The sequence below is a fragment of the Myotis myotis genome, unplaced genomic scaffold (genome assembly GCF_014108235.1).
Source record: "Myotis myotis isolate mMyoMyo1 unplaced genomic scaffold, mMyoMyo1.p scaffold_m19_p_9, whole genome shotgun sequence".
NCBI classification, from domain to species: Eukaryota; Metazoa; Chordata; class Mammalia; order Chiroptera; family Vespertilionidae; genus Myotis; species Myotis myotis.
In genome coordinates this window covers 82,639,281-82,665,275 of record NW_023416401.1, presented here as the reverse complement: position 1 = coordinate 82,665,275, position 25,995 = coordinate 82,639,281, and the positions used below count along the sequence as shown (strand labels likewise).

Sequence of the window (25,995 nt, the reverse complement as noted above, 5' to 3'; positions counted from 1 at the left end):
GATTGAAACATCAATGATGAGAGAGAATCAATAATCAGCCTCCTACACATCCCCTATTGAGGATCAAGCCTGCAACCTGGGCATGTGCCCTGGCCAGGAATCAAACTGGAACCTCCTAGTTCATAGGTCAACTCTCAACCACTGACCCAAATGGGTCGGGCATACATTTATTTTATTATTAGAGTCCCTGTGCATGAAATTCGTGCACTTGGCGGGGGAGGGGGGGGGAAAGGAAGAGGGGAGAGGGAGGAAGGGAGGGGGGGAGGTGGTCTCTCAGCCAGGCCTGTGCCCTCTCACAGTCTGGGAGCCCTCGGGGGATGTTGGACTGATGGCTTAGGCCCGCTCCCCAGCAGTCAGACATCCTTAGTGCTGCCGTGGAGGCAGGAGAGGCTCCCACCACCACCGCTGCACTGCCCGGCTTCTGTCTGAGCGGAGCTCCCCCTGTGCGAGCACACTGACCACCAGGGGGCAGCTCCTGCATTGAGCATCTGTCCCCTGGTGGTCAGTGGGCATCATAGCGACCGATCATTCTGTGGTTCAGTCAATTTGCATATTAGCCTTTTATTATATAGGACTAGAGGCCCGGTGCACAAAAATTTGTGCACTCGGGGGGGAAGGGGGGTCCCTCAGCCCGGCCTGTGTCCTCTCGCAGTCTGGGACCCCTCGGGAGATAACGACCTGCTGGCTTAGGCCCGCTCCCAGGTGGCAGAGGGCAGGCCCAATCCCTAGGTGCAGCCCCTGGTCAGGTTCAGAGCAGGGCCGATTGGGGAGTTGGGGCACCACCCCCTGTCATGCACAGAGCAGGGTGGATCAGGAGGTTGCGATGCCAGCCTCAGTCACGCTCAGGGTAGGGCCCATTGGGGGGTTGGGGCACCGCCCCCTGTCATACTCAAGGCAGGGTCGATGGGGAGGTGGCGGTGCCACCCCCTGTCATGCACAGAGCAGGGCCAATCAGGGGGTTGGGGCGCTGCCCCGTCACTCACAGAGCAGGGCCCATCAGGGGGCTGGGGAGCTCCCCCCTGTCACGCACAGAGCAGGGTGGATCAGGGGGTTGGGGCACAGCCACTCTCATACTCAGGGCAGGGCCAATGGGGAGGTTATGGCTCTACCCCGTCACACACAGAGCAGGGCCCGTGGGGGTGGGGGGGTTGGGGCGCCGCACCCTGTCACACACAGAGCAGGGCCAATCAGGGGGCTGGGGCGCCACACCCTGTCATACACAGAGCTGCAGGGTGATCAGGGGGTTGGGGTGCCTTCTCCTGTCACGAACAGAGCAGGGCGGATAGGGAGGTTGTGGCCCCGCCCTCTGTCACACACAGAGCCACAGGGCGATCAAGGGGTTTGGGCACTGCCCCCTGTCACACTGATCCCTGTGCCGGGAGGCCTCTCAGCTTCGCTGATCCCAGTGCTGGGAGGCATATTACCCTTTTACTATATAGGATAGGGGCCTGGTGCACGGGTGGGGGCCGGCTGGTTTGCCCTGAAGAGTGTCCTGGATCAGGGTGGGGGTCCCCACTGGGGTGCCTGGCCAGCCTGGGTCAGGGGATGATGGCTGTTTGCAGCTGGTCACACACCCTTCAGGGTGGGGGTCCCCACTGGGGTGCCTGGCCAGCCTGGGTGAGGGGATGATGGCTGTTTGCAGCTGGTCACACACCCTTCAGGGTGGGGGTCCCCACTGGGGTGCCTGGCCAGTCTGGGTGAGGGGCTGAGGGCTGTTTTCAGGCTGGGACTGAAGCTCCCAACTGCTTCTTTTTTTCTTTTCTTTTTTTTTATTCTGGGCCAGCTTTAGCTCTGGCTCCAGCTCTGAGGCCTCTGCTGCTGAAAGCAGGTATCTGGTTTGTTTGGGTTCTATAATCGAAACAATGTATAACTCCAGCTCTGAGATCCCAGCCGGCCGGTGAAAGCAGGTTTCTGGGGTTTTGTTTAGCTTCTATATTTGTAACAATGTTTCAAACTGCAAGCTCAGAGACCGGCAAGGCAGGCAGGGAACGTTGGTTTCCTCCGTCACTGAAGCAAGCAAGCCTCATGTTAGTTTCAAGCTGCCTGGCTTCCGGCAGCCATCTTGGCTGGCAGTTAATTTGCATATTGCCCTGATTAGCCAATGGGAAGGGTAGCGGTTGTACGCTAATTACCATGTTTCTCTTTTATTAGATAGGATAGTTCTGGAAGTCAGAAGTCTGATTCTCAAAATCAGTCTCACTTGGTTAAAGTCAAGGTGTTGCCCTTTTCAGCTTCCAGGGCTCCCCTGCATTCCTTGGCTTGTGGCCCCTTCCTCGATCCCTCTGGTCTGTTTCTGTCTGTCTCTTTCTTGTCTCTGCCTTCCCTTTTTTTGTAATCAACTCTCCCTCTGCCAGCATCTTAGTAGGACTCACGTGATTACATTGAGCCCACTCAGAGAACCCAAGATAATTTTCCCACCTCAAGATCCTTAAGTAAAGTCACAGGTGCAGAGTTCCGTCTGCCATCTAAAGTAACACCGATAGGTTTGGGGAGTAAGATGTGGACATTTTGGGGGGGCATTATTCAACTGACCATAATATCCAAAGAGACCCTGTTTGAATCTAAGTCAGATCCTGTGCCTCTTGTGCTCAAAATCCTCCCATGATTCCCACTTTCCTCAGAGTACATGCAAAACCCTTGCAGTGGCCACACGGCCCTGCACATTGGTGAGTTATTACTTCTCCAATCTCCTTTCCTTCTCCTCTCCTCCTCCCTCACTTTACTCCAGCCACAGACCTTCTTGCTGTACCTCAACACTGCATGGAAGCTCCTGCCTCAGGGCCTTTGCACACACTGTTCCCTCTGCCTTGAATCTTTCACCCTGCCTCTTCCCAGGGCTGGTTCTTTCAGGTCTCCCCTCCTCAGAAAGGCCCTCTTGGACACCACCCTCTCTGTAATGGCCCTCCCCTCTCTCTACAGTCACATTTAGCACACTCTGAAATTATCTCGATCTTCTATTTGTTTTCTTGTGTATTGTCCACAGTTCAAAGGCTGTCATTACTAACGTTCCAGCAGGTCTTTGATGTATCTCCTGCACCAAGGACAGGGCCTGGCACATAGTAGGTACTTAATGAATTCATGTATGGCCAATTTCAAATGTCCCTCAATACTGCTTTGAACAAAACACAAATTCTTTAAAGGCATTCTGATCTTCCTAGTGACTCTTTTGCCTGATCTATTTTCTCAGTTAATGATTAAAACACTATCTTCATATGTGAAAAGGTGTTGAGGCGTCATTTATACCAGGCAAACAAGGACTTAGAAGGGCCTGGAATAGAGTTAGTGTCTCCTAAGAACTGAAACCATCAGAAGTCACAGTGGGGTCTTCTGGTGAAGAACAGGGGCAATGAGTGGGCCACTGGGGGAGTGGTTCTCTCTCTCTCTCTCTCTCTCTCTCTCTCTCTCTCTCTCTCTCTCTCTCTCTCCCTCTCCCTCTCCAAAGCTTCTGGCTCAAGCTTGGCATTAGGCAGCTGCTCAGAAAGTGGGAGCTGCTATCTGGTTAAGAGGGTGGCCAGGTTAGGGTCCTGGCTCTGCCACCTGTTAGCAGGTGGCCTTGGGCAAGTGACTGCAGCTCTCTGAGCCTCAGTTTCTTCATCTGTAAAATGGAATAATAATAATGCTCATTCTCTTGGGGGTGTCAGGAGGATTGAGACCATGCCCTGTACACACTAAGTGCTCAATAAATGGGAACTTGGAAGTTGAGGATGATGAAGACTCCTGGAAGAAAGTGGGAGCAAAAGAAAGGATGCTTTGCAAGTGCTACCTGGCGTCTCCAGAATGTGTGTCCCTGCATTAATGGGGGACACGCTGGCACAACTGTCCACACCCGAAGGGCAGCTGGCTCAGCCCCTCAGTCCTGAGGGGTCATTTAATAATTAAGCTGGATAAGGGATGATGAGGTTGGAAGGCCCGCAGTGACCAGGACCTGGCCTTGTTTGGCTTTGGTGACGCGATGGCCCTGGGATCACGGCCTTCTTAAGCCCATAAACTGGGGGTTGGGCCCTGAGACAGGCAAGGCCAGGCCAAGGTCTGTGCTGGTGACCTCATGCTGAGTCCTGCAGGGGCGGCTGCATGAAAGAGAGTGGAATGAGGGCTGTTTTGCACAGTCACTGCCCACTTGCACCGTTTCTTTCCTTCCCTACCCAACACCCTCTTGTGTTCACTTCCAGTTTACTGAGCACTTACTATGTGAAGGCTCTGCGAAAGCTCAGCATATAGATCAACTCCAACCAACCCATTATGAAGGGGGTGCTCTGTCTTCTCCCCACGTGAGTGAGGCTGCCATTGCCCAGGTAAGGAGTCGAAGGACCTGAGCGTGAGTCACCAGACCGTGAGGGCAGAGCCACGTCCCGGCCCAGGCCTGGGGTCTCCCAAGCTTGCACCTAATCCCCTGCCCCACCCATGGTCTTGCCGCCTCTCCCTTTGTTGTTCCTCCTCTCTCTCTCCTCTCTGGCTTTGTCTCTCCTCCTAGTTTTCTCTGAACAACTTTTTATTTGTCTTCTCTATCTCTGTGTCTCTCAATTTCTGCCTCAATTTCTCTTTTTCACTGTTTCATCCCCTCTTCCTAGTTTTCTGTTTCCTTGTCTGTTTCTGTATTTCTCTTTTTTGCCTCTCTCTCTCTCTCTCTCTCTCTCTCTCTCTCTCTCTCTCTCTCTCTCTCTCTGTTTTCCTCTCCTCTCCTCCCCCCTTGCCCGTCTCCCTCTGGCCGCCCCGCCTCGCGGCCCTGTCTCCCTGCAGCCAGCCCTGTCCTGACGCCAGCACATTATGTCCCTGGTCAGACCCTGACGTCAGGCAGGGCCTGGCAGGCGGCCACGGGCAGCTGCCGGGCAGGCGGAGGGAGGGCACGCCTTCCCGGTCCCCATTGTGGTGGCCGCCTGCCCAGCCTCGCAGCTCACAGCTCAGGCTTCAATCCCCCAGGCCTGGCCTCAGCTGGCTGGAGCGTGGTGGTGACTTGGTGGCTGCCTGGCCTGTGAGCCTAGGGCTGCAGGTCACTCACCTCTCCCTCCCACCATCCTGATCCCACAAGAGAGCTCCTAGTTGGTCCCAGAGCGGGAACAGTACAGAGAGGGGACAAGGCCTGGAGCCAAGTTCTGGCTGTGTGACCGTGGGCAAGTCATCCAGCCTCTCTGAGCCTCATCTCTCCATAAAACGAGGCCATCGAGGCACCTGCCTCTCAGGTCCACAGGGAGGGACCCTAGCAGGGGTGGCCAGCCCACAGCGGAGCTCAGTGTCCTCGCAGGGGCCCATGCAGCAGCCCGCATGGGGAAGGCTCAGAGAGGTGCGCGAGTCCGGGTGACGCACGACTGGGGGCCACAGCTGGTGTGGAGAGGGCAAGAACGTGCCATGCGGAGGGGCAAGAACAATAAAAGAGCGCCTCACCCAAAATGCAAACAGCGTCCCCGCCAGGAAACCCTCCCCAAGCCCAGTTGGTCTCAGGCCCCATGAGGGCTTGAAGAAGTGGTTAAAAAAATGTAATATTTCTTGTTTGGTCTGTTTGCTTTTCTCCCCCCCACCCCACCCCCCACCATTTTCAAAGCAATGCAATTTTCTTGAAAGCCATTTTGAAGGGCACCTGAGCATCCTGGTTTAAAGACAGGCTGTGGGGCTACAAACCTGGGTCAAATGCAGCTGTGTGACCTCGGGCCAGTGGCTTCACCTGCTGAGCCTCGGTTTCCTCATCTGTCAAAGGGGATAATGAACATATCTGTCATCTGTCTTAGAGGATTAAGCAAAACAATGTCTGTAAAGCACAGTAGCCTTTTTCTCATATTTTTTATTCTTCTAATTTATGTATGTATGTATGTATGTATGTTGTTAGTTCTCACTCGAGGATATTTTTCCATTGATTTTTAGAGAGAGGGAAAGACAGAGAAAAACATCGATGTGAGAGAAACACATCGATTGGTTGCCTCCTGCATGAACCCTGACCAGGGCCCCCAGCCGGGGAGGAGCCTGCATCCAAGTTGCGTGCCCTTGACCGGAATTGAACCCAGGACCCTTTGGTTTGCAGGCCGACACTCTATCCACTGAGCCAAACCAGCTAGGGCTGTTCTTCTAACTTTAAATACAGGAGATACAGAAAAATACAAAGAAGAAAACAAGGTCACCCAGAGAGAAGCATCCTAACATTTTCGTGGAAATTCGGCTCAGTTAATGTATTTAGATTGCGATCCTCCCATTGCCTGCTTTTTCATTTTTCATAGAAATAAAACCCAACTTGAAGTTTCATTAAAAAAATACCTTTGCTAATTTTATTTTTATTGTTTTTTGAATGCACACACGTCGGAAAGGTTCGAAGGGTGTCCAGTGAGAAGAGAAGCTCTTTCCCTCCCCAGCCTCTGGCTCCTCTGCCCGGAAGCCAACACAGTGAGCAGTTTCTTGCGTGTCTTTCCTTTCTTTCCTGGCGTTAAATCATCTTTGGACACATGATTTCCAACCCCTCTATTCATTGTGGGTTTGTTTGTGTTTTTAATTCACTCAATTATGAAGCATGACATTCAAAAAAAAAAAAAAGAAAAGAAAAGAGAAATTAGAACGGACAGACAAGCAAAAGAAAAGGAAACAGGCAGAATCACCTGCAATGCTACTACCCCTTTAACATTGTGGAGTAAATCCTCGCGGCCTATTTCCATAGCTTCGTGTAGGTGCGCATTCTTGAAGCACAAGTATCTTTTCTTCTCAGTGTTGATCAAAGTCTGTGATGATGTTTGTGCACTGATCTCTGATCATTATCTGTCTTCCCCGTTGTGCTCGGAGTTCCAGGAGGCTGGGGCGGTCCTGCGAGCGTCCCTACCCCCAGCAGTGTCAGCACACAGTAGGCCTGTAAGGAATGAATGAATGAGTGAATTGCCAAAAGGGATCGCACAATATGTCACACTGTCCCGTGACCTATTTTTTTTCAGTCAACGTATCGGCAACACCCCTCCACACTTCTAGCTCGACAGCCAATCCTCATTTTCCATGTCTGCACGGAGGCACCACAATAAACGTCTTTTTGATGCTGGCCAGAAGCTTCTGCCCCTAACTGGGAAATTCGTTTTCAAACCAGATCTGTTAACAAATTCCACATGATCTGCCCGTGCCCCAGCCCTTTGGCCATTTGCTTTCAGCCCGACACTTCACTGGTTTCGTGGGCCCATTGTTTTCTGGGACAAGTCAAGATTTACTGCCCGTCCCTGACATCATGTTTTTCCAGAGAAGCTTGAGAGTGAAGAACTCATCCCACCCCCACCCCCACCCCCGTTTCCGCCTGTTAAGGGTTCTGTATATTTGCTGAAGTTGGGAAACTTGGTGTAACCCTTGCCTCCCTGGCTGCCTTGTCACAAATAGCTCACACCAAGCTCATTCCTACCTCAGGGCCTTTGCACTGGTTGCCTCCTGTGCCTGGAATATACTTCTCTCGTGCATTCTTCAGGCCTCTGCTCAAATGTCACCCCCTCAGAGAGGACTTGGTCAACCATTTTTCTGCATTAGCATCTCGAAGTCACTTATCCAGTTTTACATTTCTTCATAAAACATTTCTCAGCACCTGGTTTCGTATCCTATTACCTTGTGTTATGTTAGTATATTGGGGTTTTCTTATTTATTGTCCATCTCGCCCACTATGAGGGCATGAACTTGGTTTGTTTTCTCCCCACAGTATCCTCAGCACCTAACCCAGGGCCTGGGGTATTGCAGCTGCTCAGAAACTCTTGGTTGAATCCATCCATGTTAGTTCCAGGGCTCTAAGGTTCCTCCTTCATTTGTCTATTGGCCCGGCCAGCACATTGAGCACCTACTGTGTGCCAGGGCCCATCTGAAGGATGTGGTCAGTGGTCCAGGAAACACATCTACACCAGATAACGGCATCCGATGACTTGCTGGCTGCAGGCGGCCCGGAGAGAACAGGGCTTAGGGCCTGAGGGACATGGGTTCCCAGCTCTAACTCAGCATTTGCCTAGCTGGGTAACTGCAAGGGAGACACACATGCAGATGATTGCCTTGCCGTCTGTACTTCTCCCTGCTATTCTTTCACCATAAGTGGAAGAGAAATAAAAAAGTGAGGCCAGAAACCTTTTTGGATTTCTCCCACAAGCCCAGCGTCTTTACTTGGGCACTAAGCTTTGCCCTACTTTCTGGCTGCTCCATACCTTGCATACCTCCTTCAGGGAAGCTCCTACCTTAGTAGCTATACCTTCCAAGGAAGATGCCAGAAAACTCGCTTTCCCAGCCTCCCTTGCAGGTTGGTGCAAGCGTGGGATTTGGGCTTCATCGACTAGACATGCTGCCAGAGATGTGCAATCAGACAAGAAGCACAGGACAAGAGCTGGGGAAGAGCGTGGGCCCGGCCCTGGACGGTGCAGTGGGGGGGGGCCCTCTGGGAAATGGCAGGCTCGCGGGGGCCGCTCGCCCATAAATCCTGGGTCTCATGCTAAGAACCACCCCATAACCTTGGAAACTAGCCAAGTGGTGGCTTCTACTGCTTGCAACTCAGACCCCCCTGACTGACAGTAGATCATTCTAGGTTCTTCAGCTTCATGGCCAATTATTTCTTATCATTCTCTTTTATTCAAGAACTATTAGAAAATGACTATCCATGATTCCACCTTGGTGACTGGAGGCAAAGGTTTTGAATGTTAGAATTGTTACCCTGGCTCCACCATGGAGCCCCACTTCCCCTGCTTTGGGGAAGGGGGGCATGCATGTCACTTTGGAAAGCAGTTAGGTCACAAGCATGAACGGGTATTAGGGATGCTCATGTTCTTTGACCTCCAAATCCCTTTTCTGGAATTCTGTAGTGAGGAAATAATCAGAAATAATGAAAATGCACAAAGATGTTCACAACAGAGTTATTTATAGTGAGGAGTCAGAAGCGACCTAAATGCCCACTGACCAAGGAATGGTTTCGTTAATTAAGTGATAATCCCCAAAGAATGTGTGTGACGATTCCCCTGGCAAAGTATCAGTGCAATGCTCAGGATTAGGGTCATCTTGGAGTGACTGTGAAATCAAAGTAACAGGAGCTGAAATAAAATAGAAGTTGGCTTTTCTCTTAGGTAAAGGAAACGTGGAGGCGGCACTCCAGGCTAGTGGATGACTTCGTAAACTACTCAGGGATTCAGGTTCCTTTTCTCTTGTTGCTCCACCATAGCCCAAAATAGCCTCTTAGGTTCTGGCCATTACCTCTGCATTCCAGCCAGCAAGGAGGGTGGGAAGAAGAGCAGGTATCCTCTCCCTGAGGACACTACTTAGAAGTTACTTATATTCCACTGGCCAGAATTTAGTCACATGAACACACCTAACTGCAAGGGAGTGTGGGAAATGTAGTTTTGGGTGTGTTTTTTTTTCAGGGTGAGCACATGCTTAACCAAATGGGCATGGGATTTCTGTTACTAAAGAAGAGGGAAAGATGAGAGAGTTGGGGAGAAGCAGGGGTCTCTACCACAATAGGCAACAATTAAAAATAATGTCGAAGAGGATTTTGTAGTAACATGAAAATATGATCCTGTATAGTTTGGGAAAAGTGGGATTTGAAATTGTATATGAAGTGTAATTGCAACTGTGTAACAAAATTTCAAAGCAGAGAAAGCTACTCAGAGGACAAAACTGCTAGCAAGTTGGCCTTAGTGGGCAGTCCAGTAACAAATTTCATTTTTTTTCTCTTTCTTCTATATTTTCCAAATTGTCGATAGTTGAGCAAACTTAACTCCCCAAAAGAAAGTCTCTGTGCAGATCACAGAATCTACTGGAGCTATAATTTGTGCCATGCAAGTTCTGTCCTCAATTGTGCCAAGGCAGCCAGATGGGGATAGACAAAATGAAATTATCTCTAGTCTCAGGCATGATTGTGAATGAAGTCCAAGGAACCCACAGAAAGCGACTAGAAAAAGAGAGATCTGGGTTATTACAAGTTCGAGTCTCGGCTTTGCTGAAATGCCAGCAACGTGACCTTGGTCAGACCACTAACGTCCCTGTCCCTGCATCTGCAGAGTGGAAGGACGGACAGCATCCATCTCCAGGTGTGAGGAGGCTGGGAGGAGGTGGTGAGGGTAAGACGCGTACACAGATCCAGCGCAAAACCGGAGGTTCTCAGCTGGGAGTGGTTTTGTCCCCCAGGGGACATTTGGCAATGTCTAGAGACATTTTTGGTTGTCAACTAAGGGCGGGGGTTTGGGGGTGCTACTGGCATCTAGTGGATGAGGCCATGGATGCTGCTAAACACTCTACAGTGCAGGCCAGACAACCCCACCTCCCAAACACGCACAAAGCAAAGAATTATCTGGTCTCAAATTTCAATGCGTCTGAGTTGAGAAAACCTGCTCTAAATACACATCGGTTGTTACCACGATCAGGCTTGCTTCCTGGCTTTTGCACAGTAGCGGTCACCTGGCCACACATCTGTGGACACGTGTACTCATGTAAGATGTATTTCCAGAGTCGCATTAGCACCCCTACTCTGCACTCAGATGCTGTGGCTCTTGAATGCCCCCAGAGGTCTTCTCCAGCTTGTCTCAAGTTCTTAACTAGGAGGCTGACATGCTTGTACCCAGGGGAGCTGTGAGAAGGAGCAGGACGGCCATCAGCCCCTAGCCCAGTGGCAATGCTGCTGCTGCCAGCACACTTGCAGGATGGCCCCCAGTGCTTACGGCGCTACAGGCACTCTACTTAGATCACTCCATGCTCTGGAACCCCCCAGGGCAGGCGCTGCCATCACCCCCGTGTCACATGGGGAAACAGGCTGCGAGGCAGTACTGGAGCCTGCACGCCCCAAACCAGACGTTCTCCCCACACCTCACTGCTCTGGTGGAGGCTGCACGTCAGAATCACAGGGGGAGCACCGAAGAAGCCAGAGTCCCAGGTGCTTCACTGGCCCAGTAAGGCAGCCTTGGTTCTGGAATCAAACAGATCTTGGCTTGAATCTTGGCTCCTCCACCTCCTGGCTGTGTGACTTGGGGCCAGTGACGTTATCTCTCTGAGCCTCAGGTTTGTCCTCTGAAAAAAGAGCAGCATTAGTTACTATCTCAGGCGGTGGCCAGGAGGATTTAGTGAATGCCCTGCATTGCAGGCTGAGCATGGGGCCTGGTGTACAGTAAGCACACGTGTGTGTGTGCGCTCTTAAATTGATTCTGATGTGCCCAGCTAGTTGTCCATCCATCCACCCATTCATCCATCCATCCATCCATCCATCCATCCATCCATCCATCTATCCAATCATCCAACCATTCACATTCATCATCAATCCACCTACCCTCTCACCCCTCCACCATTTATTCATCTAACAAACACCTGCCAAGTATTTCCTTTTCGGAAACCCTATGCTGGACTCAGAGGCACTTGAAACAAATAAGACGTGGTCCTTGACACCAGAGAGTTCCCTGAACAGTGGGGGAGGCAAACATGATGGAGGGCAGGGACTCATTCATTCATTTCTTCCGCACATATTCCCTGCTGCCGCCGATGTGTCAAGCTGTGTTAGGCCCCGGGGAGCAAAGATGAAGGCGCAAGGTCCTCGGGCTCCCATTCTAATGAGACAGAAGTAAATACGAACCAGCCAGGAAGTGCGTGTTCCGTCATCATCTCACTCATTCAGCACCTCTGCTGATGCCTCCCACCGCCTGGGCTCTGGGGACCCCGAGATGGAGGGGACTTGGCCTTACCCACCGGGAGCACAGTCCAGTGGAGGAGCAAGCCCCGTGGGGAGTTTCAGCAGGATGTGATATGAGCTGCAATTAGCGAGAGGGCGGGGGTCCATAGAAGCAAGGAAGGTGGCCAAGGGAGCTTTCTGGAGGAGGCGGGGCCTGGTCAGAGCCTGAAGGTGGACCTCACAACTGGTTTGCATCCCTTCCCTTCCCCAAAGTGAAGGTCAGACTCAGGGGCCTCCATGACACTCCCCACCCCCCAGCCAGCCCTTGTGAGGATAGAACTCCAACCCTGTCTCAGGGCAAGGCCCTGGGCAGCCGGCCGGGTGAACCTTGGAGACCATCCCACAGTGACCAAGGTCCACTGGTGACATTGAGGTTGTTTGTACAAATGTGCTCCGCTGTTCCAGGCAGTCTTGTTCACAGAAAACAACAACCCCCTGGCACACTTATGGTGGGGTGCAGAGGGGGGCCGAGAGTGTCTACCGTGCCCAGTACCCCGGGCGTGAGGACACTGGTGCCCATGGGAGGGGATGGAGATAAAGGCAGAGCCTGGCCTGGAGATGGGGGCAGGGCCCCATCAGGTAGGCCCTCCTGGGCTTTGGGAAGAACTAGGGTTTGATTCAAATGGAGAGCATTTGAGTTGGGTTCAAAGGGATTAAAACACAAGATTCCAAACCGCCAGATAGCTTATGCATTCATTCAACCAGTATCTGAGCACCTACTCTGTTCCAGGCACCATTCCAGGCACCTGGGAAGCTGGGGTAAACATAACAGACATAGACTCTTCCTTCCTCTGAGCAGCGGGGACACAGACCCTAAATCAATGACTCACACAAGGAAACAGACAGCTATAAGCACGATCAGGGAAGGTTTCTTTAAGGTGCTATGTAAACAGCTGGTTTAGTATTTCATCCAGCCAGTATTTATTGAGCACCATGTCAGGTACTGTGCTGGGTTCGGGGATGAGCAATACAGACCCCACCCCTGCCCTCAAGGAGCTGGCATTCCAGTGGAGAAGACAAACCTATAAATAATCAGCAACCGCACAGTGGGGTAGGCGGAGGGGCTGTGGAAGCAGGGAAGGCTTCCTGGAGGGAGCGGGCGAGCAGGAGCTAGGTGAGAAATTGTGCAGGTGAGGACAGGTGGGGTATCTCCGCTTGGTTATCTGCTGGGCCGAGGAAGGAGTGGGGGGAGGAGGTGGTGCAGCCGGGAGAGAAGGTCAAGACCCATTGGAAGGAGACCCAGGAGTGGACACTGCCCTCGGAGGAGCCTTGGAGGGCATCTGCAGGGCTCCCGCGGTCTCGCCCTCTCTGCCTGGCTGCTTCCTCTTTCGGTCTCTCCCTGTGTCTTTGTCAGAGTCTGAGTCTCAGAGTCCCTCACTGTCTCTCAGCCTCTCAGTTCCTCTTGGACTCTCTCTCGGCTCCAGTCCTCCTCGCGGGATGCCAGTAAGAGACAAGGATACTAGGAAAAATCCCGGGCGGGTGGGCAGGAAGCGAGGTCAGGGGCACAAGGACAGCTGAGCACAGGGACAGGCGGTGACTAAATGTTCTGTTTTGGAAAGACAGCTCTGGTCAGGGGCGAAGGTGGCTGACCACGAAACCTGATAACCTGGCCAAACTCTGCTCTCGCCAGCCCTCTCGCCAGCAGCCCCATGACCCCTGGATGCTGCACAGAATTTTTCCACAGGGAGGGGGACTGGGGTAAAATGGCCCAGGGATGGCTTCTCCTCTAGCCAACGGGCCCAACAGGAAGGGACGGAAATAAAGAACAGTGAATTCTCAAGCGATCCCTCCGTGTGATTTAGAATAGGAAAGCCCTGCTTATCTCTACATGCTTTTCAGAGGTTTAACAATTTATTAAGCACCGTCTGTGAGCCAGGCACTGTGCTGGTACTCACTGCTGAGTCTCTCAAGTAGAGCATTGTGGTTTGAGACCATGGACTCTGGAGCCAGGCAGCCTGAGTCTGAACCCTGGTTTTGTAAACTACTAGCTCTGTGACCCTGTATAACTTACTAAACCGCTTTCTTCATGCATAAATTGGGAAGAAAATAGCGCCTGTCTCATACATTTGAGATCCAGATTAGTGTTAGCTCATACAGGTCAAGTGCCTGGACTGGTGCATGGCACAAAATAAGTACTCAACAAAACTCAAGCTATTATCATGTGAGCCCTGTGATGGAAGAACCAATGCTAAGGAGGCAGAGGAAGCCAGGAAATCCCTGCTTCGTCGCCTCCTAGCTCCGTGGCCTTGATCAAGTCTCACAATCTCTCTGAGCATCAACTTCTTACAGTGAAGATGGTCTTGGTGCTCACCTCACCACGCGGTTGAGAGGTTCTGTGTACATGTCGGTGGAAAGCATTGAGGTCACAGGTGCAGAAAATAAGGCCCAAAGATGGTCCTTAGGTTCATTTCATGTGTCCAGCAGGCTCGGGGTCCCCAGAACACCTATGCTGTGCGGGGTCCTGTGCTCTTTCTGTCCTGAAAGACAGTAGCGAACAGTTGAAGAAGAAGGGAACCCCCTTGGCACCCAGCTTTGGTTATCACAGGCATTATCAACCCATTTCACAGAGGTGGAAACTGAGGTTTGGGGAGGGAAAGAGGCTGATCAAGGTAAAAGGTTCACGAGCACCTTATCCCCTGAGCTGCTCTTGATCTGAACTCTGATGACAACGTCACCACTTCCTCTGCCGTCAGAGGCAACTAGAGGCTCCTTCTCTCTCACACACTCAGCTGCATGCCCCTGCCTCAGTGTCCCCAGCACCAGCCCTGGGGCTGGCCTCAGAAATGTTGGCACTGGACAGAATTCCCAAGCCCAAAGAGCTGTGCTGTTCCTGAATGACCTCTCTCCAGCCTCAGCCTCAGCCTCAGCCTGTTTCCTTATCCTCTGTCAGCCAGTTGGAGAACTCATCTTGGCCCTCAAAGCCCTGAGCACCCCCCTCGCTACTAAGGCAAGAAGCAGGTGACAAGCACAGGCAGCGTGGAGGGAGGGGCAGAATGAGGTCTGGAGCCCCAGAACCCTGGGTCCTCACGCGTGGCTGTGTGACTTTGGGCGTGGGCACGTCTCTCTGAGCCTCAGTTTCCTCATGTGTAGAATGGGTGCAGTCATCATAACACCCACCCCTTCAGTTGGTGTGCAGAGTGGAAAGAGCAGGGTGCAGCCCTAGCCATGGGCGGATGCTCAGAAAGTGACAACTGCCTCTACTATGCGAGCCCTCTCCCTCTTCCCCAATCCCTTAAGGCCAGTTTGGCTCCTCACGGTCAATGGCGAGCTTCTCAGGAGACAGTAGAGTGGTTAAGAGCATGACTGTCTGAGGTCAAATCCTGTCTTTGCCACGTATGATCCAGACAAGTGACTTAACCTCTCTGGGCCTTAGTTTTTCCATTCATGAGACAGATGTAATAATAGTTCCCATATTTCAAATTGTTGTGATGACCAAATGAGTGCACAAATGCAAAGGCTAGAATCTTGCCAGGCACATGGTGAGGGCTACAGAATGTCTGCTGCTCTTCAGGGATTGGGGAGAGAAGACCTGGTGGCTTCTTACAATTTACAAGGGACTCGGGGCCAAGGATGAAACGGGAGACCTGCGGAAAAACCCCGATCTGAACCAGGAGGGATTTCAGAAAGCAAGGTCCGTCTTATTGGGGAAGGTCTTTGCGCAGGTCCCACGTGGCTCCGGGGCGGGGGGGGGAGGGGGCGCTGCTCTACATCCGTCCTCCGTGGGAGCCGGCATCGTGCCCGGGCATCTCGAGCACGGAGGTGCTCAGCCTGGAACCGGAGTCATCGTGATTTTTTATTTTTATCACACGTGGTCCAGCAGTGTGTCCTGTCAGCTCCACCTCCAAAACACATCCAGAAGGTAGGGTCATAGCCTTCTCCCCACCTTCCCAGCCACCCCTGGGGCCCAGTCACCATCATCCTTTGCCTGGACCATTGCAGTCACCTCATCTCTGGTTGTCCCCTTCCCTCTTTGCCCCTGGCAGCCCATTTCCCCCACAGAGTCGGATGTTCTTTCAGAACCGAGATGACCATGCTCTCCTCCGCTCAGGACCTTCCATGGCTCCCATCTACCCCAGAGAAAAGCCCAGGTCCTTCCAGTGATGCCCAAGATGCTGCACGATCTGCCCCCTGGTCTCTACCCTCACTTCCTCCCAGGTGACCCTCCCTCAGGCTGCCCAGCCATCACACATCATCACACATGCCAGGCAGAATCCAGCCTCGGGGCCTTTGCACTTGCTGTTCCTCTGCCAGGAATGCTCTTCCTCCAATTACCCCCATTGCTCAATCCCTCATGTCTTTCAAGTCTGTCCTCAAATATTTGCTTGACAAGGTCTCCCCTGGCTCCCGCGTTTAGATCTGTTCCTCTCCAACTCTCTCCTGGTTTATTCGTTTATTTTTTAAAAATATGTTTTTATTGATTTCTAGAGCGAGAGGAAGGGAGAGGGACAGAGAGAGAGAAACATCAATAGAGAAACATTATCAATTAGCTGCCTCTTGCATGCCCCGATCGAGCCCACAACCTGAGCATGTGCCCTGACCAGGAATTGAACCAGTGACCTTTGGGTCAACATGTGCCCTGACTGGGAATCGAACCAGTGACCTCTGGGTCAACATGTGCCTTGACCGGGAATCTAACCTGGGTCGATGCTCAACCACTGAGCCCCAGCAGCTGGGCCTGGTTTATTTTTCTCCTTAGTACTTAACTGCCATCTGAAATACAATATATTTAATTTACCTATTAATGTTTACCTACCTCTCCGCCCCCAACTCCAAACATGTCAGCTTCATGAGGACTTCCGTTGGGAAGCCAGAGCGAGGAGCAGGTTTTGGATGCGTCCAGTGGGAGTTGCTCTGAGAGCTGGCTACGGCTGGCACAATTCCAGGGACTCGGGGCCCAGCAGAGTGACACACGGAGCTCCGACTTCTTAACATTCTTAATTCAAATGCCAGGACTGCCACGAATTCACCAGGGAACTTTATACTTGTGAGTGGCAGCACTCCCCAGCCTCAGTTTCCCCACATGTAAATGGAATGATGATCCCTCCCTCCCAAGGCTCAGTGAGCTAATGCCTCTGAAGCGCCTGGCACCCAGTAGGCACTCAATCAGAGCCTGTTCCTCCCGTGGCCAACCCCTCCTCCCGCCATGCTAGCTGTCCCCCAGGGGACGGTGCTGCGAGCCTTATTTTTAACTGTGGCTCCAGCGGGCTGGACAGCGGCTCTGAAGGCCGTAGGAAGACCACCAGGTGAGCAACACCCCCCAGTCAAAACCCCATCTGACCACGGCGTGAAAACACCAGGGGAGGCCGCCCCGCATCCATGCTCTGCCCGGTAACCCTCTGTGCCCAATCGTGTCATGTCACCCGACGCTGTTTATAAACTTAGCGCTGACCTTTCCCGAGCAGGCCAGTGGGGGTGGGGCTCAGCCCAGTCTCCTCAGCCCCACCAGGAACTGTTGGTGGCCCACATTCACACAAAGTCGGGGGTCTGGCCTCTAGCCAGACTTTGCCCACTCGTTTCAACACCTCCGAGTGCTTGCAGCTGACCAGCCCTGGGGTATTTTTAAACCCTGGCCTTGGCCAACCTCTTTGTTACATTCCGGTCGGTCAGGGATTGGATTGAGTGCACGCGGCAGTTAGGGTAGCCGGGCAGTTCCACAACAACCATTTAAGCCAATTCCAGAGCCTGTGGGCCTACTGTGTGCCCGACCCTATAGAAAGCACGGAGCCCCAGGGGGCTTAATTCACAGAGCCTGTCCTCAAGATGGCCTCAATCTGGTGGGGACACCATGGCAAGAGTTAGAATGGAGGCTAAGATGGCAATGACAACTCAAATCTCTGCAGGGCCCAGCGGTAAATGAATGAAGAGAGTCTGGTGTGAGGCAGCAGGGAGGGGTGGGGACTGTGGTGAACTGGGCCAGCTCACGCCCTGCCTGAAGGGGGTGACTGCCGCTCAGCCTGACCTCTGTCATTTGAGAGAATCGGGCCCAGTGTGCCCAGAGCTTCTGACTGTTCAAGAGAGGCTGCAAATCTAGGTTTATGTGGGATTTCATGCAAAAATCCCTTGACTTTTAAATTTTGGCAACACATTTTTTTTTTAAATGTTAAAAACATTCCGAGAGCCAAATGAAACCCATTTGTGGGCTGGACTCAGCCCACAGAGCCAAGGTGATGGAGGCGAACAGTTTGTGCTTTCTGAGGCAAACAGATGCATTACAACATGTTCAACAAATACCGGCTGAGCACCTACTGTGGGCTCCTCCTCCTAGTCTAGGGGAACAGCAGGGAACGAGATGGACAATCCTTCTGTCTCCGTGTTGCCTACATCCAGTGGTGTGCTGGAGCTGGCTCACACTGGCTCACGGATTCTGCAAACTGCCTGTTTTACACGGCCATCATTTAGAAATTAAATTGTACAAACTTACAAGTGAATAATTATAATAAAAATGAAGGTGACAACTACTCAAAACTCATCACTTTCTATTTTACTATTGTCTATATTCTAGAGGTTATTGACATCCACTATATCATATTGTATCACAGGCCACATTACAAGGTGAAAATAGTACAGAACTGTGTGCCGCTGCCCATCTCTTCCCAATCTCACGTTCAGTGAGTCATGTTGGCGGCTTGAAATCGGCCTTGGTGGGAGTGTTTACACCACGAAATTGGCAAATGTAAACATCAGAACTCCCCCTTGCCGAGAGCCAGTGGTTAAACATTTAGCAGCAAATTTTAGCATAAAACAAATGTACTGATAAGATGTAATAGTCAGATAGAAATGATTGCAATGAAGGAAAATAAAGTCAGTCGAGGGTAGGGTGATGGAGGGAAGCATTTTAGATGGGCAGGTCATGGATATCTTCTCTGAGCAGATGATAGTTGAGCAGAGACCTGAATGAAGTGAGAGAGTGAGCCAGAAAGATATCCGACAGAAGGAGGTTCGGGCGAAGGGAACAGCAAGTTTCTGCCTAGGGACAGGAGCAAGCTTGCTGATTCAGGAACAGGGAGGAGGCAAGTGTGACAAGAGCAGAGTGGGTGAGGGCAGGAGGTGGTCAAAGGTCAGATCATACAAGGTCTTATAGGCCACATTTGAGGAGGAGGGATTTTATTCTACTATGAATGGGGAGTCCTAGAGGGTTTTGAGCAGGAGTATGATATGGCTTTCTAACTTTTAAATTTTTTTTCTCTGACCATGATGAGTGGAGTGGAGCAAAGCCAGAAGCCAAGAGACTAGGGCACAGTCCAGGCAGATGAAGATGGTGGCCACCTGCACTGAAATGGTAGTTGGAAGGGAGGATGGTCAAGGGAATATTCTGGAACCTTTGGTTTCTGGGTATCCATCACATGGAAGGGCCAGGAGGTCACTTCCCAGGACTAAGGGATGAGCACGTTGAACACGCATGGTGGGGATTTGGGTGTGTGTGGTGAATGAGTAACCATCCTCTAGGGAGAGGCTTGGAGGACATGGGGTCTGGCCCTGAGACTTGGGCCAGCCCAGTTCCCTCTGACAGTCTGAGGTCAAAGGCATGTTGTTCTACCATCTACTTGCAATATGATCTTGGGCAAATCCTGTATCTTTCTGAGCCTCAATTTCCTTGTCTGTACAAAGGGATAATATTGACACTTATACCAGTGTCACTCGCTGCCTCCTGGAATTGTTGGGACAAAAGGAGATAAAACAAATCAGTAATTTAGCCCAGTGTCTGGTTCATGCTATACTCCTAATAAATGCCAGCTGTCAATCATTAGTTACAAAGTTATTAATTATGGAGCCCTTACTGTATGCCAGACTTTATGCTGCATGCACTATCTCATTTAAGCTTCATGCCTTCCCTGTGAGTGAGGGCTAGCATTACCAGCTCCATTTCACAGACAGGGACTAGCCTCTAAGAGTTGGCCCGGCTTGCCCAAGGTAAAATTGCTAGTAGGGGACACAGCTGGGTCTGACCTCAAAACCTGTTCTAGCATTCATTCTGGATTCTGCTTCCTGTGCATTGAATCAGCTCCAGAATTTTGGGAAACAGCAGTCCACATGACCCCCAGCATCTGTCCACACCAGTGGGGGCCCCTGCCTTTCCCAGAGCCAGTCAAATCAGGGTACACCCTTGGTCTAGGGTGTTGACAGGACACAGATGGTGGCTGCCTCAGGGCAGCAAAGGGTCTGGAGAAGCAGAGCATCCTAGGCCAGCCTTGGGCCTTCCTCTTGAATCAGGAGTCCAGCAGGCACTCATGTCCCATCAGTAAACGAGCCCCAAAATAGCTCTTTGGGCCCGTCCGGGGCAACAGGACCAGGACGTCCTGTTCCCACTGGCTCTGGCCAGAGAGTAACCATGTACTTGGCCTTCCCAGTGCAGTCTGCTAGGAGGGTGGGCAGAGCTCCTCCTGCCTGAGGACTCATGGGAACGAACTAGGTCCCCAGGCACCAATGCCTGGCCTGGAACAGTGAAGCTTCCTGAATATGCTGCTGGTGCAGATGACTGTAGGTGGAACTGGGCCAACCCCTTTTATCTTAGTAGACAGCCCCCCCTCCTCTCCTCCCCCCCCCCCCCCCGGGGAGGTTAAGAACTTGGGCGCTGGAGTCTGACAGATGTGGGTTCAAATTCCAGCTTGGCCGTTTCCTAGCTGCGTGACTTTGGATAAGTCACTTCCCAGCTGAGCCTTGGTTTTCTCACCTGGAAAATGCGGGTAAATATCTCAAAGGGTTGCTGACTCAGTGAGTTTATGTAGACAAAGAACAGTTTGTAGACTTTGCAGATTTATGCCTCTGCAGTGTGAGCCCCACCAGGGCAGGGACCTTTGTCTGTGTTTACTGATGAACTCTAAGGCACAACTATTTGTTGAGTAAATGGATGGATGGATGGATGGATGGATGGATGGATGGATGGATGGAAATGCCAGGCACATAGCAAGTGCATATCTCATTGTCTTCATGGGCATTTGAAAAAGAGAAACCTGGGCATCAGATGTGACTCACAAACAGAGGAGAAAGTTAGAGTGAGTCAAGGGAAAGAAAACCAAATGCCACACACAAAGCACAGGGGCAACCTGCAAGGGAGCTGAGGCCGCCCAAAGCTGGGCATCGTGGGGACGGGAGAGGCTGGAGGCACCTGCCTCTGAGCACCGTATCCTGGCGGGCAGCAGCTCTTCACCTGCGGCCAACTGGGTTGTCCCCATGAGCAGGGATGTGGGGACTCCCGGGCTTCTACCTCTAAGGAGCTGATTGGAAGGGGAAGAAGTTGGGTGACTCAAAGCTGCATATGTGTAATAATCAGCAGCAATGAGGATTCACCCTCCTAAGCCCTTGCCCATGCCCATCACCGGCCTTTGCATGCGCTAACGCCCTGAATTCCCAACACAACCCTAGGAGACGGGTACTCTCATTATTCCCACTTTACAGATAACAACACCAAGTCCAGAAAGAGGGTGTGGGCTGCCCAAGGTCACAGGTACAGTGGTCAAGCCCCTGCCCCAGCACTCCACACAGGTGACCACATCCAGCTCTCCAGGCCACAGGCTCCTGTTGCCCGGGGCCTTCCCGAGCTGTCCCTCCCTCGGAGCATCTGCCCTGTCTTGTTATTTTGCCAACATCAGCACTTCCTCCGGCCCCTCCTTGCACACCCTCCTCAGGGAGCTTCCCCTGCCTCCCCACACCTCCAGCTCCTGCTGTCTTTCCTGGGCTCTGACAGTTGTACACTGGTCTGTCCTCAGGATCTTGGGGGCAGGGGAGAGATCTGCATTTCCTCTGGAACCCAGAGCCCAGCACAGAGTGGGTTGTGTCAGAAATTGTTTATGGAGCAAGCACACCCATGGGTACCGCTGTGTACCAGGAGCCAGGACCCTCAGAGCCTCACATCCAGAATCGCACCTGGGACCGGCGATGGGTGGAGGGGATGCTATGATCACCAAGTCTCAGGCCACACTCTGGGCCCTCAGTGCTGCTCTCTGCTCTGTTCCCAGAGGCCAGGCAGCGGGGAAGGGCAGACCTGGAAAAGAACCTGGACCCATTCTCTCAGCCCTCCCCCCCCCCCCCCCCCCCGCTCCCCGCCCCCACCTTGCCCTCTGGCTGTTCGGCAGCCCCCAGGGAAGCTCCCGGAGCCACTGGCCAGGCTTCCTTGGGAGTAACATGGAGGGAAGTCCTCTGTGCTAATCTTTGTCTAGAATTTACCTCTTCCCAACGTCAAACAGGCCCCGGTTTCTGGCCTTGTGGCCTGCATGGCCCTTGGCTCATGCAGAGATTTCAAACAGCTGCCCTTTGTCATCTCCTTGGACTTGAGGTCTGGGCATTTTTCGGTCTCTGCCTGAGGCTGTCCTGAGACTCCCCAAGCCATTGACAATAACAGCGTCCAATTATCAGACCTACCATGTGCCAGGCCCTTGGTGGGCACCAGCTCATTTAACCCTTAACAATCCCTCGAGGCGGATGCCAGGGCAGATTCAGATTTAGATCGACTGAGGTCTCTTGCCCAAAGTCACACCACCGTGAACCGGCGGCTTCAAAGCCACGCTGTGAACCCTGCGCCATGTGGGTTCTCTCCGTCAGTGGCTGGGTGGGGAGGTATTTCTGTTCTTCATGAGAAACTTCACCTCCTTCCGCCAGTTCACGGCCAGGGCACATGCCCGAGACCTACACTTCCCATAGTTCCCAGTCTGCGGGCTCCTTCCTGGGATAGGGGCTGAGTTATTAATGGGCCAGAGCCCCTTCTCTCAGTCCTTGTGTGGGGTTCCAGGTGGGGACATCTTCCCGTCTTTCTCCCCCTCAAGTCTCCGAGGAAAAGGCCAGACGCGGTCTAAGATGGACGTTTCGGGCCGAGTTCAGGCTTTGGGGTCTGAGATTCCACACGCCCAGGGAAAGGGTGGAGTTGCCCAACTCGAATTTGGCTGGTTCTTATCAGCTTCAGAGGCAGGCAGTGAAATCAAAGGAGGACAGGGCTGTTTATTGACTTTTTTCCTCCTTTTTGGCAAAAGGAATCAAAACAAAGCCTCTGCCCTGCCCACATCCTCTCCTTTTCTCTCTCTTTTCCTCTTCTTCCTCAGGAGCCTGGCAACCCCAAACCCTAAAGTTGAGAGGGCGGGTTTTGTTACCACCACACTATTGCCACCATTTCCCTGGGGTGACTGCACTGAGGCCTGGGCCGTGCGTGCCGTGGGAACAGCGGCACAGATTCCGGCGAGTGATGAACGGCAGCTCCTATTCTCTCCCTTGACAGAGGAAGAAACTGAGGCACTGAGAGGGGAGCTCACGCTTCAGAGACCATTCAAGGTTCCTTGACTCCCAAGGCCATACTCTTAACCATTCCTCAAGCTACGTCCCTCCTCCGGAATTGTATCTCCACCGAGAAAAATAAAAGAGTGCAAAGGCGACTAACCTCAGAACTTCAGCTTCAAATGTTCCCTGAGCTCAGCGGCTTCAAACTCCAATGACTTCAGTGCCCAGGCAAGACACAGGAATGACAGAAGGCAGTCAGGTGGGAGGCAGTAGGGAGTGGTGGGGACTGTGGTGAATTGGAATGCCCCTGAGTTTCGAACCACCACCACCAGCCCATGGTTGCCTTGGGAAATGAGGGCCCAGTGCCGCCAGGGTTTTCAGGCAAGCTAAAAATACAGATGTTTTCTGTGATAGCCCTGGATTTTTTTTTTTTATGTGGTGGAAGATAGGAGTCTATTTTTATGTTAGTGATAAATAAAATAAATGGACAGTGTGCTAGGGTGGTCTCCTAGATTAAATATTCCATTTTCCCAGTGAGTTGAAATGCCACTTTTATCATAATCCTCCCTACTGTTCTTCTATTTCATAAGATGATCTTATCCAATTAAAAAAATCCCGCAGGTCACTACCTGAAATTATATTACTTTTATATATGTTGGCAGAATTGGCCTTTTAAGGATGTAAAGTTTTCCCATGTATTTACTCTCATCTTATGTTCATGCCCTTAAGGGACATATTTTCTCTTTCTTCCAAAGTCTATTGATTTTTAAATGATGGTGAAATTCCAAACTATGGGGACTGCGGGGGCCAAGTAACACCTCTTATGGGCGGCGCTTGGCCTCAGGGCTCTCCCGTGTCCCCTGAGATTCAGGTGGCCTCACCCTGAGGTGGAGATGGAACACGCTGACATTCGTAGAAAACTAACTCTGTCCCAGGCGGGGAGATCTCCAGAGTGAGAGAAGCCAGGACAGGCTGGGCTGAGGAACTGCGGGTGGAGGCACGGTCTTCCTACAGAGGCTCCAGCCGGCTCATTCCTGACCAGCGCTTTAAAGCAACAATTGAAACTAATCCATTTGTTTCTGTGGTTTTCTTTTAAAGCAAATTTAAAATAAATAATAAGAAAACACAGTCAGTTGTCAAGTTATATCTATCGAGGCCTCCTAGTGCCAGGAGCTGCTCAAGGAGTCATGGGCAGGGCAGGGCACACGGGACGGGTGCCTGCTTCCCGGTCTCCTGCTCTAGTGGAGAACATGGGCGAGAAGCCCAGAAACAGATGGGAAACCAAGGTACATCCTGGTGATGATCGGCCAATGACAAGATGAATAGGAGATGGGATAAAGAGGGGCCAGAGGACCCCTGTAGCCAGGGGCTTGGAGAGACCCTCTTGGCAGAGCTGACATTTTGCTAAGACCCGAACGATGGGAAACTGACAGCCGTGGGACCCCTGTCTAGTGGCAACCGCGACACCCAGCAACAGCACGGTGACATTTGGGCGTGTATCCTACCAAACTCGATTGCCCACTTACATGTTTATATTTACATGTCTGCTCATTTAATTCCTATTTTACGTGCTTGCATTTTCTAAAATACAAAAGTGGCCACATGGAGTTTCGTAACCACCTTCTTTTCCTACTCGAAGCCTCAGTTACCCCATCTGTAAACTGGAGATGATCCTCGTAGCTGCTCCAGAGGGTAAAGATGATCCCCAAGTAGGTGGCCGATGGGACATGATTGATCCAGAGGTTAGCCATGATTAGCATGCTCATTGAATCACTTTTCAATGGCAGCCCTGAGAGGCGGTGGTTACCGTTTCCGTTTTGCGGGGAGACTTTAAGGCTGAGACTGAGCCAGCTCCGAGAGGGCAGCGTTATTCCCCGGCCCCAGGCTCTGCACCCTGAAACCTCAAGCACATCGCGCTAGCACTCCTTCCTCCTGGGAGAGGAAACCGAGGCTGAAAGCAGGGGCTTCTTTGGGGTTGTTGTTTTTCCCTCTCTGTGATGCTGTTCATTATTGTGAACATCGCACTTATCTGATGTCACAGGTTTTAGGAACCCAAACCACAGACACAAATACACTGTGTTATTCTTTGAAGGATTGTGCAGTGAGATAAGAAAGCTTGGTGCTGGGGGATATGGCGTGCGAGGACACAGGGCTTGTTTTTGCAAAATTAGGAGCGTCAGGGTTTGTTCTTGGGTTCAAAGTCGTCAGCATCTCTGGTGGGAGCGCAGTCACCGTCACCCAGGCCACACTGTGTGCATGGGGCCCTCACACCTTCCACATGCTGTCCGGAACAGCAGGCGGCGAGCACAGCGGGAAGCGGACCCAGCACCAGCGCACAGCTCCCCATGTCCTGAGGATGCTGCAGAAACGCTGGGCTGCTGGGCTGCCTGGGAGCGGAGCATGCTGGTACTGCCCAACTTCTGCTAGATTCTGAGGGAACCCTCAAATCCTGTTTGGTTTTCCTGTGGCCTTTTGAGAATGTCATCTGAGCACCTGAATCCCCGCTCTGACCTAAGTGTCATGAAGCCTGTGAAAGCCCGCTTCCTGCTTCTGTCCTGGCCCCATCCAGACTGTTATCCACACGCTGCCAGAGGGATCCTGTGAAAACCTAGGTAATGTCACCTCCCTCCTCTGCTCAAATCCTTCCTTGGCTCCCACTTTCTTCAGGGTCAAAGCCAAGTCCTGACTGTGTGGCCTATCAGGCCTCTGCCTTCCCAGTTCTTTCCCTCTCCTCCTGCACCCACCTCCTTCATCTCTCCCACTCAGTGCACTGGCCTCCACCAAGACGCTTTTGTCTCAGGGCCTTTGCTCTCGCTGCTCCGGTATGTCCTTCACTTGCAATGTCTAAATATCAGAGAAGCTATCCCTGACCCCACAAAATGGTGTCTCTTTCCCAAAATAACTCTCCCCTTGCCCTGCTTTATTTTTCTCCATTGCTCTTTGTCACCACCTGACATGTTTCCAGACACCAGAGAAACACAGAAGTCCTCAGGAACCTAGGTCCAATGACAATAAACAAAAGAATACAAGGTTTGGGGTGTTTTGTTACACAGCACTATTGCCACCACAGCTGACTGATGCATGTAGTGAGAATGGAGATGAGATTACAGTGAGCTCCGGAGAGAAGAGAATGGAATAAAAAAGTCCTGGTTAATAGGGGTGTGGCA

General features: G+C 52.0%; 1 long non-coding RNA gene across 3 annotated transcripts in view; it reads right to left on the bottom strand.

Annotated features, from left to right (window-relative positions):
• Positions 1-5,983: 5,983 nt before the first annotated feature.
• Positions 5,984-25,995, bottom strand: part of LOC118663469 — a 28,024-nt gene continuing 8,012 nt past the window's right edge. The window contains exons 3-5 of one of the 3 annotated variants that reach the window (XR_004970056.1): positions 13,935-14,100; positions 7,352-10,971; positions 5,984-6,820 (exon numbers count right to left, since the gene is read on the bottom strand). This is a non-coding gene — a long non-coding RNA (uncharacterized LOC118663469). The remainder of the gene's footprint in view (positions 6,821-7,351; positions 10,972-13,934; positions 14,101-25,995) is intronic. The other 2 variants (XR_004970058.1, XR_004970057.1) reach the window with 2 other exon arrangements.